The sequence below is a fragment of the Hypomesus transpacificus genome, unplaced genomic scaffold, assembly GCF_021917145.1.
Source record: "Hypomesus transpacificus isolate Combined female unplaced genomic scaffold, fHypTra1 scaffold_62, whole genome shotgun sequence".
Classification (NCBI taxonomy): domain Eukaryota; kingdom Metazoa; phylum Chordata; class Actinopteri; order Osmeriformes; family Osmeridae; genus Hypomesus; species Hypomesus transpacificus.
The window spans coordinates 646559-663539 of record NW_025814035.1 but is presented as its reverse complement, the minus strand read 5'-3'; positions in this window follow the sequence as shown (position 1 = coordinate 663539).

Here is a 16981-nt window from a genome sequence, read left to right as displayed (position 1 = left end):
ACAGCTTAAAACCTACCTTTTTACGGAAGCATTTAAGTAATTTGATCTCAGAAGGGTTTTAGTACTTTTATTAATTATATTACTGTTTTTATAGATTTGCTATTTAAAGTTTTACTTTTATTAATTGTCTTATTGTTTTTATTGAGTCTGGGTTGTTATATGTTTTAGAAACTGCAAAAGCAGCTCAGGACCAAGACGTATTTAGAGACTGCAGATAGAGAGTAGTGATGGGAAGTTCGGTTCTTTTTACTGATTCGGTTCTTTGAATCTCGTTCAGTAAAATGAACGAATCTTTTTTCGAGTCATTTGTTCATTTCAGGGGGGGGGGGGGGGGGGGGGGGGGGGGGGGGGTTGGGGGCTGGGGGCTATACGTCCACTGCAAAGGACGTATAGCCCCTATACGTCCACTGTAGGTTAGTGCATGACATGTGCACCAGCAAATACTATTTCAAAATAAATTCCTGCATTAAAATAATGTATCATGAGTTTGTATGATTTGGTCGTGTATTATCACACTAGCACTTAATTATCACGTCAAACAATTACACTGCACTAAACTGTAAGTGTAAATGTAAAGTGAAAATAACAAAACCAGTCAGTATGATGACTTGAGCGAATATCATTCATTCACGTCTTACTAAAACAGCGGCCACGCGAAAGGGAATAAGGAAACTGTTTCCTCTACTAAAAAATACAATGCGGGTCACGTGAAAAAGGGATCCAAAGACTCGTAGAAAGACCGAGTCGGGAAAGGAACGAATCGTTCGTTTCCTCTTGCTACAGCCTATACAGGTCACGTGAAAAATGATCCAAAAACTCGTAGAAAGACCGAGTCGGGAAAGGAACGAATCGTTCGTTTCCTCTTGCTACAGCCTATACAGGTCACGTGAAAAATGATCCAAAGACTCGTAGAAAGACCGAGTCGGGAAAGAAACGAATCGTTCGTTTCCTCTAGCTACAGAGCCTATGCAGGTCACGTGAAAAATGATCCAAAGACTCGTAGAAAGACCGAGTCGGGAAATGAACGAATCACTCGTTGAGAGGACTCGTTACTCCCGAGTCCTTATAAGGATTCGTTCAAAATGAACGAATCGTTCACGAACGACACATCACTAATAGAGAGCGTCTAGTCTGGGTTAGGGGTGGAACTGTACACTGAAGTCACGGTTTGGTTCGTAACGCGGTTCAGACATCACGGTTCGGTACGAGTTCGGTACAATGGAGGGAAAAGCAAAAAAAAAATATGCAGAAGCAGGGCTCTAAACTAACTACTGTACATGCAAGCTAAATGTCTTACATGTATGATGCGCTGCTACACCACGACACGATAGGCTACTAGCTGAGCAACAGAGCAAACAGGCAGGGATACAGTCGCAGCAAAGCTAGTGCTAAATATGAATGTTTGTAGTCTAAGTATAGTGAAAAATAACCTAAACTTTCCTAGACTTTTAGCTGCGGTATTATCGCTGTCTTACAAGAACGTGCATTTAGTCATTTATTTAGCAGACGCTTTAATCCAGAGCGTAGTATCTATGAGCCGTTGCTAACGTGTGCTGACATTGTACACACCAGTGTTGGATCTAAGGGGTGGCAAGGGGTGGCAGCTGCCACCCCAATAATTTTTTTAAATGCATTTAGCAGACGCTTTTATCCAAAGCGACTTCCAAGAGAGAGCTTTAGAAAAGTGCATAGGTCTCTGATCATAACAACGACATAGCCCCAAACATTGCGGGTAGCCAAAACATGAAGCATACATTGTGAAAAAACAGTCCCAAAAGGAAGAACCATAAGAGCATGTAGTGAAAGAAGTTACAATTAAACAACATGAACCTCAATCTTCCCATGGAAAAATATTATTTGTACATTACAGAACATTTCAATAAATAATGTTAATGTTATACGTTTAATTAAAACTACAATGTTGTAGCCTAATCATTTACCATAGGGAGTACTGTACCCCCCTAATTTGGGTTTGATTCGCCTCCAGGAGGCCACCCAACAACTTCCTTCTGCCACCCCAAATGATAATCTCTAGATCCGCCCCTGGTACACACCCAATAAATTCCAAATTTGTAGGTCGCACATGCCGAGTACTACTAAAAAAATGCTTGCACGTCCCAAAAACTGTCTGGAGCACTGAGAACTTGAAACCATTTTTTTTATTGTGCTTGTCTCAGGCTGTATCACCTAGTCATTCAGTCTCTCCCCTGAGCTAGCTGCAACAGCATGAAGTGTGTAAAGTAGTAAACAGTAAACAATAAGTACCCCACATCATCTCCAGACTCCATGTAACTTAGGCGAGACCTTCCCCCGCAAAAGATCAAGGAAAGTATTCTTGCTACAAAGTGCGTCAAATTTGGTAACTTCTGAATAAAGACTAAGGAGTTCATTTCTTTTTTGTACTACCACATTAGTTAAATGTATTTATGCCACAGCTTGCTGTGGTGAACATAAACTGTCCCATAGTCCATATTTCTGATGGGTGAAGTTAAATAAAAAATTTGGTCCATCATCCCCTATAACATATAAAGAAAAGAACAATCGGTGCTAAATAGAGGCAGTGCATCTGGTCTATCACAAGACAATGTACCTCTTAAAGGTAGCTTCATTGTATTTTTGTAAGTTTTTTTTTCAGAAAAACAAGTTTGTCCACACTTTCACTTGTGAGGGTAGATTTTTTGCCAGTGACTATGTCACCTGCCATTGAAAAAACCTTCTCACTTGGGACGGAGGTGGCAGGTACTGCCAGGTAGCATTTGGCCAACTTTGCTAGATTTGGAAATATTGTTTCATTGGACTTCCACCAGCCAAGTGGGTCTGATTCCACAGAAGTGCTTTATACCTCCTCATATAGGAGGCATATACCTCCTCCTTCACATTCTGCTCCAAATCAGGATGGTTCCTCTGACCAGTTGCAAAGAGGGAGCCAAAGACTTCTGCCATGGCTGACTTCTTTGGAGGAGGTGGGGAGGATGATGTCTCAGACTGTGGCATCTCTGGTAAGGAAGTGGTCTCTGTGGTCTCAGTCTGCAAAGACAACAGTAAATGATTGGGTTTTATGAGTGAACACTGTAACGACATGTTCAGTTAAGACATGACAGATCACATATCAAATAAAAAACAACCTTAACATTAAATAAATACCTGCTCTGTTCTGCTCAGAACTTCTGTGATGAGATCTTCCATGACATTCTGGTGACAGGCATGTTCCAAGTGAGGGAGCAATTTGAACCTTGGGTCCAATGCAGTACATTTATTAAATAAATCCTGGAGAGCTGGGTCAATGTATCGGATTTGCATGTTCTCTCTGATGGCATGCTTCATTTCTCTGACGATGGGAGCATCGTCATCATTTGGTTCCATAGACTTCATTATCATTGTTGGAGTGGTAGGATCATTGAAACCGACGGTGTTGTTTCAGTGCTCAAAATTGTAGTGATGGTCTTCAAAGGTTTCATGATCTTAACCACACTCTCTGCAAAGCTCACCTCCTGATCTGACAGATGTGAGGTGTCCTTGTTCTTTACTGACTTGTCTGTTAATGCAGAGTAAATGGCAACTTGTTGTTCCAGATAGCGCTCGACCATTTCGTAGCTGGAGTTCCAGCGTGTCGACACCATGTATGAGGCAGTATTTTGGCATATCGAGGATCACCTGTTTACACTCAAACATGTGCAGCCGTCGTGCTACGATGGAAAAAAGTAACACTCTTTCTGATTTTTCCTAATAATCGAGATACCTGGTTGAATGCCAGTGCTTTTTGTGCGGCTAAATTTAGGGTATGGGCAAAGCATGCTACATGTGGACCCAGCCCTGCTTCTCTGACGGCAATAACAATGTTTTTGCATTGTCAGTGGTCACTGAAATAGTTGTTCTAGTCCTCTGTAGTTTCAATTCTGCCATGACCTCCTGTAGCTTCTCAGCTAGGTGAGTGCTTGTGTGCTGCTCATACAGGGGCCGTGTCTGTAGAACTGAAGCTTTCATTTCCCACTCAGAGTCAATAAAATGAGCAGTCACAGTGAGGTAGCTTTCGGTAGCACGAGAAGTCCAACCATCAGTCGTTAGTGAAACGGAGATGCAGCTGACAACTCGCACTCCATCAACGTCCGTGTTTTGTTGTATATGGAAGGGACTACAGTTTGCCTCATGTGTGGACAAGATGGCATGTTGAAACGAGGTTCAAGTACATGCAGCAAATACTTGAAACCAGGTTCCTCTACTAGCGAATACAGGCTCATTGAAGATATCATATACATTCCAATTGCTTCGGTGATTTTTTTGGCCCTATTGGTGTGTGAATCTAAAGGCTGGCTAAGCACTTGAGAGAGGAGAAGTTGGACTGTTTTTTGCCTCGTTCCTGTTATTGGCACACCTGGGTGATGGCGTCAGATATGCGTTAGCATGTTTGAGGTACTTCCACTCACATACCCCACAACTGCTGAACAAAGCCGACACAAAGTCCTTGTCCTATCAACCACTCTCTCGCTTGTACTTGAGAAAGAGACTGGGAAACCAAAGTTTTCCCAAATCTGAAACTTGAAAGAGGCCGGCGGGTCCTCTAGCTCGTTTGCGTCGCCACCAGTCGCCATAGCCACACGTCTTTGGTGCTGCTGCTAGCTATCTCTGACTCACTCAGGCAGGCACAGCTCAGCTACACAGGTGGCGGCGCCAATCAGTTTCAGAGCTACAGATTGTCCCTGAAGAGCACAAGTATCTTACAGTAGTTCCGCATTACATTAATAAATTTGCACGTCAGTTTTATTAATTTTTATACCGTGTATTCATGTACCGTTCCACCCCTAGTCTGCTTCTGCGTCTCCGTTTACGGATGGGCGGGCGCACGCATATGCATGGATACGGACGGATAGACTGGTTCTCCGTAGGCTGTGGGTGCTGAAAACAATTCACCGCCAGAAGAGTAGGTGGTGCAACGTTTTTTTGTTTGGACGTCGTTGAGTGTTTATTTACCTAGGTTACCGAGAAGTCAGAGCAAATTTACTAATTAGCCGTTTCATCAATAAAATACGCACATTTTCAGCAACTACACTGCCCTATCTCGTCACATTTTAAGTCAGATGCTGATTTACATGGACTGTTTAGCTGAAGTATGAATCGTAAAAACTTTACAAGTAATTGCGGTCAAAGGATTCTGTTCGTCCTGCTTTCACGGCAACCCCGCCTATGACGCAAGCGGTTCTTAATACTGACCAATCACAGCCAAGGGGGTCTCCGTAGCTCTCCGTAGCTACGACGGAATTCAGGAGGTGCACGTCAAGCTCTCCGAAGGCTGACGGAAACCTCGTAGAGGGCGTTCCACGGAGACGAGGGCGTTCCCATGTCTCTGTTTTTCGAAAAATGCAGAAGCAGATATCGGCCTTAAGACGGACTCGAGACACCTCAAAGACTGCGGCTTATGTGCTTTTGATTCCCGCAAAGACTGCGGCTTGTATTTTGTCTTTTTATAAGTTTTTTATTTTTATTTATTATTACTTGTATCACTTGTACTTATGTAAAACACATTGAGCTGCAATTATTGTATGAAATGTGCTATATAAATAAAGTCTTACTATTATTAGTACAGGTTTAGCAAGGCGGTCAGAAAGGCTAAACACCAGTTCTCTGCTAACAACTCTGCTTCTGTCTGGAAAGGGCTCAGGCAGATTACCAACTTCAAGCAAAAAGCCCCCCACACCACTAACGACTGCCGTCTGGCCAACGACCTGAACGAGTTCTACTGTAGATTTGAAAGACAGAGACTGTCCTGAACTACCCCTTCCCAACCAAGTGGACTCCCCCCAAGACATCTTTGGTTCTCTCCAGTACATATGTTTTATAATTTAACTTTGTTTATTGACTAATAGACCATCTTCATAAATACTGTCACATTTGATTTGACCTGTTTAAGAAAAGTGAGAAATTACTATTTACTGTTCATTTATCTGTAAAATAATACTGGAAGAAAATAAGAAAATTAGATTGGCAAGTTGACTTTGGAATGTAAAGGATATGCTTATTATTGTTAGAATATTGTGTCCTGTATCTACTGAATTCACTTTTGTAACTGTGTAAATCCTCCTCCCTGAGTCACCACCTTATTGCGGTGGAGGGGTTTGCGTGTATTAATGATCCTGGAACCTATGTTGTCAGGGGCTTTATGCCCCTGGTAGGGTCACCCAGGTGAAAAACCAGACAAAGCATGGCTCAAAAAACTCACCATGAAGAAAAACAACAAGGGTTCCCAGCTGCCCTTGCCCGGATGCGGGTCACCGGGGGCCCCACCCTGGAGCCAGGCCCGGGGGTGGGGCTCGATGGCGAGGGCCTGGTGGCTAGGCCTGGTGGATAAGTTCGATGATCGACTTTGTAGTCGTGTCGTCGGACTTGGGGCCGAATGTCTTGGACACTCGGTTAAGGAGAGGGGCGGAGCTGTCAACTGATCACCACTTGGTGGTGAGTTGGCTACGATGGTGGGGGAGGACGCCGGTCAGGCCTGGCAGGCCCAAACGTAATGTGAGGGTCTGCTGGGAACGGCTGGCAAAACCCCCTGTCTGAAGGAGCTTCAACCCCCACCTCCAGGGCCCCTGGGGTGGATGAGGTCCACCCAGAGTTCCTTAAGGCTCTGGATGTTGTAGGGTTGTCTTGGTTGACACGATTCTGCAACATCACGTGGACATCGGGGACAGTGCCTCTGGTTCCCCTCTTTAAAAAGGGGGACCAGACTGTGTGCTCCAACTTTAGGGGATCACACTCCTCAGCCTCCCTGGGAAAGTCTATTCAGGGGTCTTGGAGAAGAGGGTCCGTCGGATTGTCAAACCTCGGATTCATGAGGAGCAATGTGGTTTTCGTCCTGGCCGTGGAACAGTGGACCAGCTCTATACCCTCGGCAGAGTCCTGGAGGGTACATGGGAGCCCAACCAGTCTACACGTTTTGTGGATTTGGAAAAGATGTTCGACCATGTCCCTCGGGGGCTCATGTGGGGGGTGCTCCGAGAGTACGGGGTACCGGATTCCCTGATCGGGGATGTCCGGTCCCTGTACAACCGGTGCCAGAGATTGGTCTGCATTGCCGGTAGTAAGTCAAACTTGTTCCCGGTGAGGGTTGGACTCCGCCAGGGCTGCCCTTTGTCACCAATTCTGTTCATAACTTATATGGACAGAATTTCTAGGCGCAGCCAGTGCGTTGAGGGGGTCCGGTTTGGTGACCTCAGGATTGGGTTGCTGCTTTTTGCGGATGATGTGGTCCTTTAGGGTTTCATCGGGCCGTGACCTCCAGCTCTCACTGGAGCGGTTCGTGACCGAATGCGAAGCGGCTGGAATGCAAATCAGCACCTCCAGATCTGAGGTTATCGACCGGAAAAGGGTGGAGTACAATCTCCAGATCTTGACCCAAGCAGAGGAGTTCAAGTATCTCAGGGTCTTGTTCACGAGTGAGGGAAGAATGGAGAGCGAGATCGACAGGCAGATCGGTGCGGCGTCCGCAGTGATGCGGGCTCTGCATCGGTCCGTCGTGGTGAAGAAGGAGTTGAGTCGAAAGGCGAAGCTCTCACTTCCGGTAATGGCGGCGAGCTGAGCAGGTGGTTTTTCTACCCTCCACTAAACTTTTATTAAAAACTGATAGAAACCTAATTTACAACCACCAAAAGTGAACAGCGTGTTTGGCTTTGTCAAAGAAACCTGCAGCAACCAAAATGTCCAGACGCAAACAAGCAAAAATGTCGGATTTTGGCTTGACAAAGACTGGCGGGGAAGCTAGCGACAGCGCTAATGCTAGCGCCATGCCTGACGAAGCTGAACCAGAAGATGGAGACTTAATAGCAGGCAAAGAAATCCTTGACGCCATCAAAGGGCTGAAGGACGATTTCTCGGACAGGTTTGACGGGGTAATAAGTGCAATAGACGGAGTGAGAAAGGAGATTAGCGTCTGCACAGAGCGTGTTACGAGAGCAGAGGTCCGCATCTCCAGCACTGAGGACGAGGTGGTTACACTCAAAGCTAAGGTCCGAAAACTTGAGCATGATAAGAGAGAGCTGCAAGATAAAGCCACGGACCAAGAGGCAAGGTCTAGGCGCAACAACTTAAGGTTGGTTGGCCTACCAGAGAAGACAGAGGCGGGAGATACTTGTGGCTTTCTTGAGAAGTGGATCCCGGAGTCACTGAGCATCACAACACTAACGTCGGCTATTTTTCTGGAGAGAGCCCATCGGACAGGCCCGAACCGAGAGCCCGACGCACCCCCAAGAGCAATCATAATGAGGTTCCTGAACGACAGAGATAAGGTGGCCGTACTAAGAGCAGCCAGAACCAAAAAGCAACTTCTCTACAAGGATAAACAAGTACGCTTCTACCAAGACCTGCCACAAGAAGAGCACAAGAAACAGAAAAGTTTTGACGCGTCCAGACAGCGGCTTCGTAGCTTGGGGATTCGGCACGGCATGCTGATTCCTGCTAAAATGCTGGTGACTTACAAGGATAAAACGCATACTTTTGGTACACCAACAGACGTGGAGGAATTTATTCGGAACATCCAAGAGGGAAATGGGATTAGTTGACTGTGTACGCCAACGTAAAACGTTGCTATGACCACGGCAGAGTATAAGGACAAGTAAGTTTGTTAACATGCAATGTTTCGCGGAACTGTAATACTGCCGTACATGTTTAACGGATTATTGAGCTCGTTTGGTTCAGATAAAAATTGCTAATCTTGTTTTCATAGACAACTTTGTATACAAGGTGTAGTGGCCAGCGGCCAATTGTTTTATAAAAAGTCGCATAAGTTATTGTTTGTCATACTTTACAACGTTTACTGTATAGGTGACATATAATCAACATTTTGTTTGGTTTTGTTAAGGGAACATGCCCCACTTGAATGCTGTTAGAACAGATTGGGGGATAATATGCCTGATTCAAGTAGAGTAAACTTCATATCCCACAACGCATAGCGCGGGTTGTTTTGTTTCCGGGTCACTGGCACGTGAGGTAATCTTGCGGAGTTAAATTGACGGCATCTCAATGCACATTTGCCTTATATCAAAAGGGTGTTACCACTGGTTCAATTTATTTACTCGCATACATAATGGTTTGGATATCTTCTGATAAATAGTGGAGGGAGAATGTTACGTTTAGCTTGAATATTCCTCACTTAGTGTGGAGTGTTTTTCTAGGTTGCTGGAGTGTGCAGCTAGGGGGTGGGGGGAGGCTCAGTTCTGGAGCCATTGGGGTGTGGGTTTGTGTGTTACCAGTTTATTGAGATCACGTTTTCTTTTTTCCTTTCTTTTTTTTTCTCTCTTTCTCCTCTTTTTTTCTGGTACATTTTTGCTTACTGTTTGTTGTACAATCCACAAAGCTATGATTCTATATGACAGGTGAATTAGAAATTAAATTTACATCTTGGAATTGCAGAGGGTTGCAAAAAATTAAAAAGGTAAAGGAAGTTATGGCCAGGTTAAAGAGTATAAATCCTCAAATCATTTTCCTTCAAGAGACTCACCTTACGGCACAAGAGGACATTAGAATTAGAAGGAGATGGCAGGGCAGGGTACTGGGTACTGGTATCAGCGGCCTTTAATACTCAGGCAAGGGGGGTTATGACACTCATTCACAAGTCGATTCCTTATAATATCACCAACGTAATTGCAGATAAAGCAGGTAGATACTTAATAGTTCAAGGGACACTTTTGTCAGAAATGCTTAATTTGGTTAATATTTATGCGCCCAATAATGATGACCCCACATTTTTCAATAACTTGTTCTATACACTATCATCCCTTAATGGTCAATATATAATAGCAGGTGATTTCAATTGTACACTGGACCCCCATAAAGACAGATCTTCGCATATAGACAAGACTCATAATAGAAGTAGGAATATTATTCATCATTTCATCAAATCATTAAATCTAAGAGATGTGTGGAGAGATAGGAATCCTGATGTGGCATTTTATTCATGTTTCTCCAGTACATATAAATCATACTCCCGAATCGATTATTTTCTTGTTTCCGCAAGTCTGATGTCTAAGATCAAGGACTGTACTTATGACGGTATACTGGTCTCAGATCACGCCCCAAATAGCTTAAAATATGTAGATCCAGGGCTGAAAAAGGATCCACCTAGATGGAGAGTAAAGCAACAGTGGCTGAGGGACCCAGACCTTATCTCTTTTCTTGAAACTCAAATTGATTTATATTTCACAGTGAATGGGTCTGAAACATCTGCTAGTACCAGCTGGGAAGCTTTTAAAGCTTTTATTAGGGGTCAGATCATTAATTTTACAAGTTCCAAATAAAAAAAACTAAACAAAAGCTGGCACTGTTAGAGTCAAAAATTAAGATTGTGGAGACCAAATACTTTCAAAACACCTGTCCTAAATTACACCAAGAATTACTTCTGCTAAGAACTCAATATAATGACATTTCATCCACCAAAGCTACAGCTAATCTTTTAAAACTCAAACAAACTATTTTTGACCAAGGGGAAAAACCAGGAAAAATTTTAGCCTGGCGCATAAAACAACTTCAAACTGAAAGAGCTATTACTGTACTGAAAAAGCATGGGGCTGATGATATTATTGACCCTATTAAAATTAATGTGTCATTTAGAGACTACTATGCAAAATTGTACAGCTCAGAAAGAAATTCGGAAATATCAGATCAAAGTATGTTCTTAAGCAATTTAAACATTCCTAAAGTCTTGGAGGAGGAGAGGGTGGCTTTGGAGGAAAATATAACTCTAGAAGAAATTTCTTTGGCAATTAAAGGCATGAAATCTGGGAAGGCTGCTGGTCCGGACGGCCTGCCCATTGAGTTTTATAAGAAGTTTGAATCTAAGTTAAAGGCGCCCCTCCTCGAAATGTTTATTGAATCTTTTCAGGAAGGCATTCTTCCTCCCTCCTTAAGGGGTGCTTTGATCACACTTCTTCCTAAACCTGGAAAGACGAATGATAAATGTGAGAATCTTAGGCCAATAAGTCTCCTAAATTCTGATTTAAAAATACTGTGTCAAATTTTAGCAAAAAGATTAGAGAATTTATTACCGGGAATAATAAATGGAGATCAAAACGGATTTATTTTAGGTCGTCAGGGGTTTCATAATGTAAGAAGAGTCTTAAATATTCTACATAACCAGAGAGAGATACCAGATACAGCCTTCCTGTCACTAGACGCAGAGAAGGCGTTTGACAGGGTGGAATGGGAATTCTTGTTTGAAGTACTCGATAGGTTCGGGTTTGGGAATAATTTTTGTAATTGGGTGAAACTTTTATATAGAGAGCCATATGCAGAAATTGTTACTAATAATAATCTATCCAAACCAACCCAAATAACAGGGGTTGTAGACAGGGTTGCCCATTATCGCCGTTATTATTTACGATTGCAATTGAGCCTTTAGCAATTGCAATAAGACATCACTAGCTGATCTCGGGCATGTGTACAGGTCTAGTCGAACACCGTCTGGCTCTTTATGCTGATGATGTCATTATTTTTCTAAAAAAATTGGACATATCTGTTCCAGCGCTTATGGACCTTATTAAAAGATTTGGCAATGTATCAGGTTACAAAATTAACACCTCCAAATCCTCCATTTTATTGTGTAATTCGAATGATAGGAATAATCCTCCGACTAGCGTAAGTCAATTCAACTCAGTCAACAGTTTCACATACTTAGGTATTCAAATCACTTACAAAATTGAAGAAATTGTTCAAGCCAATTACAATCCTGTTATTGCATCTACTTGTGAATCGCTTGAAAAATGGTCAACACTTCCAATCTCCCTCTTAGGTAGAATTAATATATTGAAGATGAGTATTCTGCCCAAACTATTGTACCTTTTCCAAAATATCCCTTTGCCGCCTCCCTCAGACTTCTTTCCTAGATTCAAGAAACTTTTTTGCAATTTTATTTGGAAAAATAGACGCCCCAGACTTCGTTTGTCCCTTCTGTACCTACCGTATGACAGGGGAGGGCTCCAATGCCCCAATCTATTATGGTATTACTGGGCTACTCAAATAAGAACTATGAAGTATTATTATAACACGGAAAACTCGCCAGTATGGAAAGATATTGAATCCGGCTCTGAAAAGATTCCATTACCTGCATATTTATATTCGGATACTTTTAAAAACCTTAAAAAGAAGACAACAAATCCAATAGTTAAGAACATGATTGTGGTATGGTATGATGTAAATAAATACCACAAGGAAACTTCTGTTCTTTCCAGGTTTAGTCCAATTTGGGGCAATAACCATTTTGTACCAGGAAGAGCTGATGGTGGGTTCAAGTTATGGGCTGATAAAGGAATAAAACAAATGAAGGATATTTATAATCCGAATGACGTCATTTTAAAACGTTTGAGGACCTAGTAAGTATGTATAACATTCCCAAAAAACACTTCTTTAAATATTTACAACTAAAAAGTTTTATTAGATCCCATCAGAACCAATCCATTACCATCCCAACTTTATCTATACTGGAGAATAATCTAATTAAGAATCCCTTCGAGAAAAAAATTATTTCAGCTATTTATAATCTTTTGAGTGACAATTCACCTGAATCATCAGATTCTAAACTAAATTCATGGGAAGGTGATCTACAAAGGGAAATTACCAATGAAGAGTGGATTGTTGCATGTAAGAATGCTCAGTCTCATACTGCCAATACAAGGTTAAAATTGCTGCAATACAACTGGTTAATGAGAGTATATATTACACCAGAAAAACTAAATAAATTTAATCCCAATATTCCAGATTTGTGCACAAGATGTGGGGACGACAAGGGAACACTTATTCATTGTATATGGAAGTGCCCGAGAATAATTGAATTCTGGAATGAAGTTGGAAAGATAATTCAGGACATTCTATCAATCCAAATAATAATAGAACCTAAACTTTTTATTCTAGGCATCTATCCAAAGAAACATAATATAAGTAGTGGAAAACAGAATTTTGTAAACATTTGCCTATTACAGGCCAAAAGATTGATTGCATTAACATGGAAAAGCAATGGGAGACCAAGTATTAGACAATGGTTCAAAGAAATGTCATTATGTCTGCCTCTAGAAAAAATTACTTATACACTCAGGGACAAACAAGAGAAGTTTAAAGTAGTATGGGGCCCATTCATTAACTACATCAGGGACAATGATCTCTCTCAGATGCTCGATGAGGTGGAGGAGAGATAAGTACAACTTCTGCTTTTGAGGTTATGTAGTACCCGCAGAGGATAATAAATGCATTATAATGTACCTATTTTTTTTTTTCTTTTCATTTGAATATCCTTTTTAAAATTTAATATTTCTGTTAACTTATTATTTATCTGAGCATTTATATATGGGTGTGTGTGTATGCGTACATTTACATACTTTTTCTCATAATGTAATATGTCGGTATCCATGTATGCGTATATGTATATTATTTTTATATATGTATTGTTATTTATACTTTACATTGTACTATTTTATTTTATTCTATTAAGTCTGTTTTTGGTGTTTTTTTTCTTTTCTTTTGCCAAAAAAATTAAAACTCAATAAATATATTGGGGGTGAAAGGCGAAGCTCTCTATTTACCAGTCGATCTACATTCCTACCCTCACCTATGGTCACGAACTAAGGGTAGTGACCGAAAGAACGAGATTGAGAATACAAGCAGCCGAAATGAGCTTTCTCTGCAGGGTGTCCGGGCTCTCCCTTAGAGATAGGGTGAGAAGCTCGGTCATTCGGGAGGGGCTCAGAGTAGAACTGCTGCTCCTCCGCGTCGAGAGGAGCCAGCTGAGGTGGCTCGGGCATCTGATGAGGATGCCTCCTGGACGCCTCCCTAATGAGGTGTTCTGGGCACGTCCCCCTGGGAAGAGGCCCCGGGGAAGACCCAGGACATGCTGGAGGGACTATGTCTCTCAGCTGGCTCGGGAATGCCTCGGGGTCCCCCCAGGAAGAGCTGGTGGAAGTGGCCGGGGAGAGGGACGTCCTCCCTGCTTAGGTTGCTGCCCCCGCGACCCAACCCCTGGACAAGCGGCAGATAACGAACGAACAAACTGCAAATCATTTAGAAAATAATACAAAATCTCAATGAAGTTGCCAGAAGGAATGCATTGGTGGTGCCCAGTACACAGATGATTTTGGTTGAAGTTTGTGATTTAGAGGGCTAACCAACAGCCAACTCCTGTCGGTGAGGTTGCGCAAGCGCACATATGTAAATCGCCTGATCACTAGTCTTTCAGGACTACATATTTACTACTGCATAAAACGCGTTTATTTATTTATAATTTATGATTTACCTCACGTGGGCCAGATTGGGACAGCCTGTGGGCCGGTTGTGGCCCACTGGCCGTACAATGCCCAGGTCTGCCATAACTGATTCTCTGGTGCTCAGGTCGTAATTTCAATCACACAGCACGGAGCAGTGTAGGCCTACAGGAATATCTGGACCACAGCCAATCAGAGGCAAAGACCCGCCCCATCTCTGTCTCTGATTAGTTTAGACCACGATATTATCCAACCATGAGTGTGAGTTCCGTCAAAGAAGAAACAGACGCTTCGTTCCTGGAGAGGAAGCGGATGCGAGGAGGTTAGGTGCACAGGTGCGACCTAGGAAAAATGATGTTGCACCCGTACAAATTTTGGTTGCGTATGCGACCAAATTGGTCGCGCTCTAGAGCCCTGTAGAACATTAGAACGTTAACTTTTGTTTCTTCAGTTTACAGGTCTCTCGTAACAAGTCTCTTCTAATCGGCTGCTTTCTGCACACTGAGTCCGCGTGAGCGGAACTCTAAAATTGAAAGGGTTTGTCTAAATTAGTGCAGTGCTGATGATTGGTTGGGCTTTTGACTTCCAACCAATTATGCCACTAAAATAAGGGATTTGTGTTTGCATCATCCTTCAGTTTAATCGTTTAGTTGTTTCCCCTTTTTGTGCATTCGTTTTTCTTGCCGATAACATTATTATTATTATTATTACACATATGCTTTTTTTTGTGACCCAAATTCATATGGGTTACACTCAACTTTCCTAGACTTTAAGCTACATGCTGAGGGCTCATGACTAAAAGACTCAATTAGGTAACGCATTACTTGTTTGAAAAAGCAACTAGTAACGGATTCTTTCAATAAATAAGTTACGCGTTACACCCAACACTGGTGGAGAAAACATGCATCTTATTTTGACTCAAACATTATAATGAGTCCACCTATTATATTACATGAAGCTTTTTTATGCACCCGAATCATTTCAGAAAAGAATTAGATTGAGTGCTCGCATTTATGGTTTGTATCTCTGCCTAAGCTGATATCAAACTTATGTGCCTGAAATTTACATATAGTGGGTCAAGCAAAGGAAGTTTGTATAGTGCATTGTATTGCACACTTCTTGTATGCAGCAAGCGTCAACTTGGAAGAAAAACTAAAGAGGTGATGAGTAGGTTTAATAAGGTGTCTGAGCCCCAGTAGAGCTTTATGTCTAGCATTGTCCCTGTGCCCAACCATTAGGCCTGTCGCGATAGTCAATATATTGACTTATCGCACGGTATATGGAAATGAGTGCAATACTTTTTGGTGCCGCCACATATTGCAACTGATAATTATTTGTATAAAATATTATGATTATATTAATTTTTACATAAGAACAAATGTCACCAAAATCGTAGTCGATCCCGCTGCCTCAGTCATCTTGTCTGCTTTCTGTATCGTAGTAGACTAGGAGCTAGAGCTAAAAATGGAAGAAAAAAAGGCAAGAAAACCAAATTGGTCAGAGGAGGAAAAGATTGTCCTTCTACAGGTATGTAGCAACAGAAAACATACTGAAAAGTAAATTTGATCCGCACATAACTGCCCACAAAAACGATGAATGTGGGAGGAAATAGCAACCAACATAAACTCAAAAAGGTTGGTCAAACGGTCAATTTCAGAAATTCAAAAGAAATATGATAACTTAACTGTAATGTCCAAAAAAGAGATCTCGCATTTCAGAAGGGAGTCCAATAAAACTGGTGAGATCAACTTTACTTGTAAGTGTAGTTGCTACATAGTAACGGTTTGTTCTTCTACAGTAACATTTACCAGTCTAGTACCATTTAGTAGTCTAGGCTAGCTACTTAGAGGTAAGCCTAGTACTGTAGCCAACGATGCATAAATAGCCTTCACAGTTTTTCCTACAGGTTAGAAAGCTATTTGTAGCGGGAGGGGGGTTTGGGGTTGTTTCATGTCAGACCGGGGGGGGGGGGGGTTCGAAAATAATTCCTTTGTTAATCATTCATAACACAGAACTTTATAATATTAAAAAAATGATTCACACCTTCACAAAATGAACAACAAACAAATAATTTCTGCATATGCAGGTAGCAACCCTAGTGGTAAATAACTATTTAACTGGTCAGCTCCATGACGTACGTAACTAGCTCCTGAGACTTCTCACCAAAAGAATGAAGGGAAACCTTCGATGAAGACATGTTCGTAGGTACCTAGGGAAAAGTAGCCTCAACTTTCCTAGACCTTTAGCTACGGCACTAATGCTGAAGGCTCGCTGATATAGCTGTCGGTCTTACTAGAACGGCATAGGTACGCATCGTTGCTAACGTGTGCTGACATTGTGACTGTGTGCGTATCTGAGAAAGACGCATGAGTGACAGAGAGACGGAGGGAGAGCAGGGAAAGGTAATGCAGCTGAACAAATACGCTGCGTGTTTTAACTTTAATAGTGTAAAAAAAAAAGAAAAAAAACGCAATATGTGGCAGCCGGTGTTGATTCTGTGGCGCACCGCCACAAATTAGTCTATGTGTGGGAAACACTGCCTTCATGTTTAGACTGCTGCATAGTAGGGCTGGGCGATATGGGTAAAAAATTATCGATAAAGATATTTATATTTACATTCGATAACGATAATTAAACGATAGACCACAGATCTGTAGGAGTAGCTAAATAAGTCTCCTCCTCAACTTTTTCCCTACACTCGGCAAAATGTTTAGGCAGAGCGGTGTGAGAGAAATGTTTGCGGCCAGGGAGCA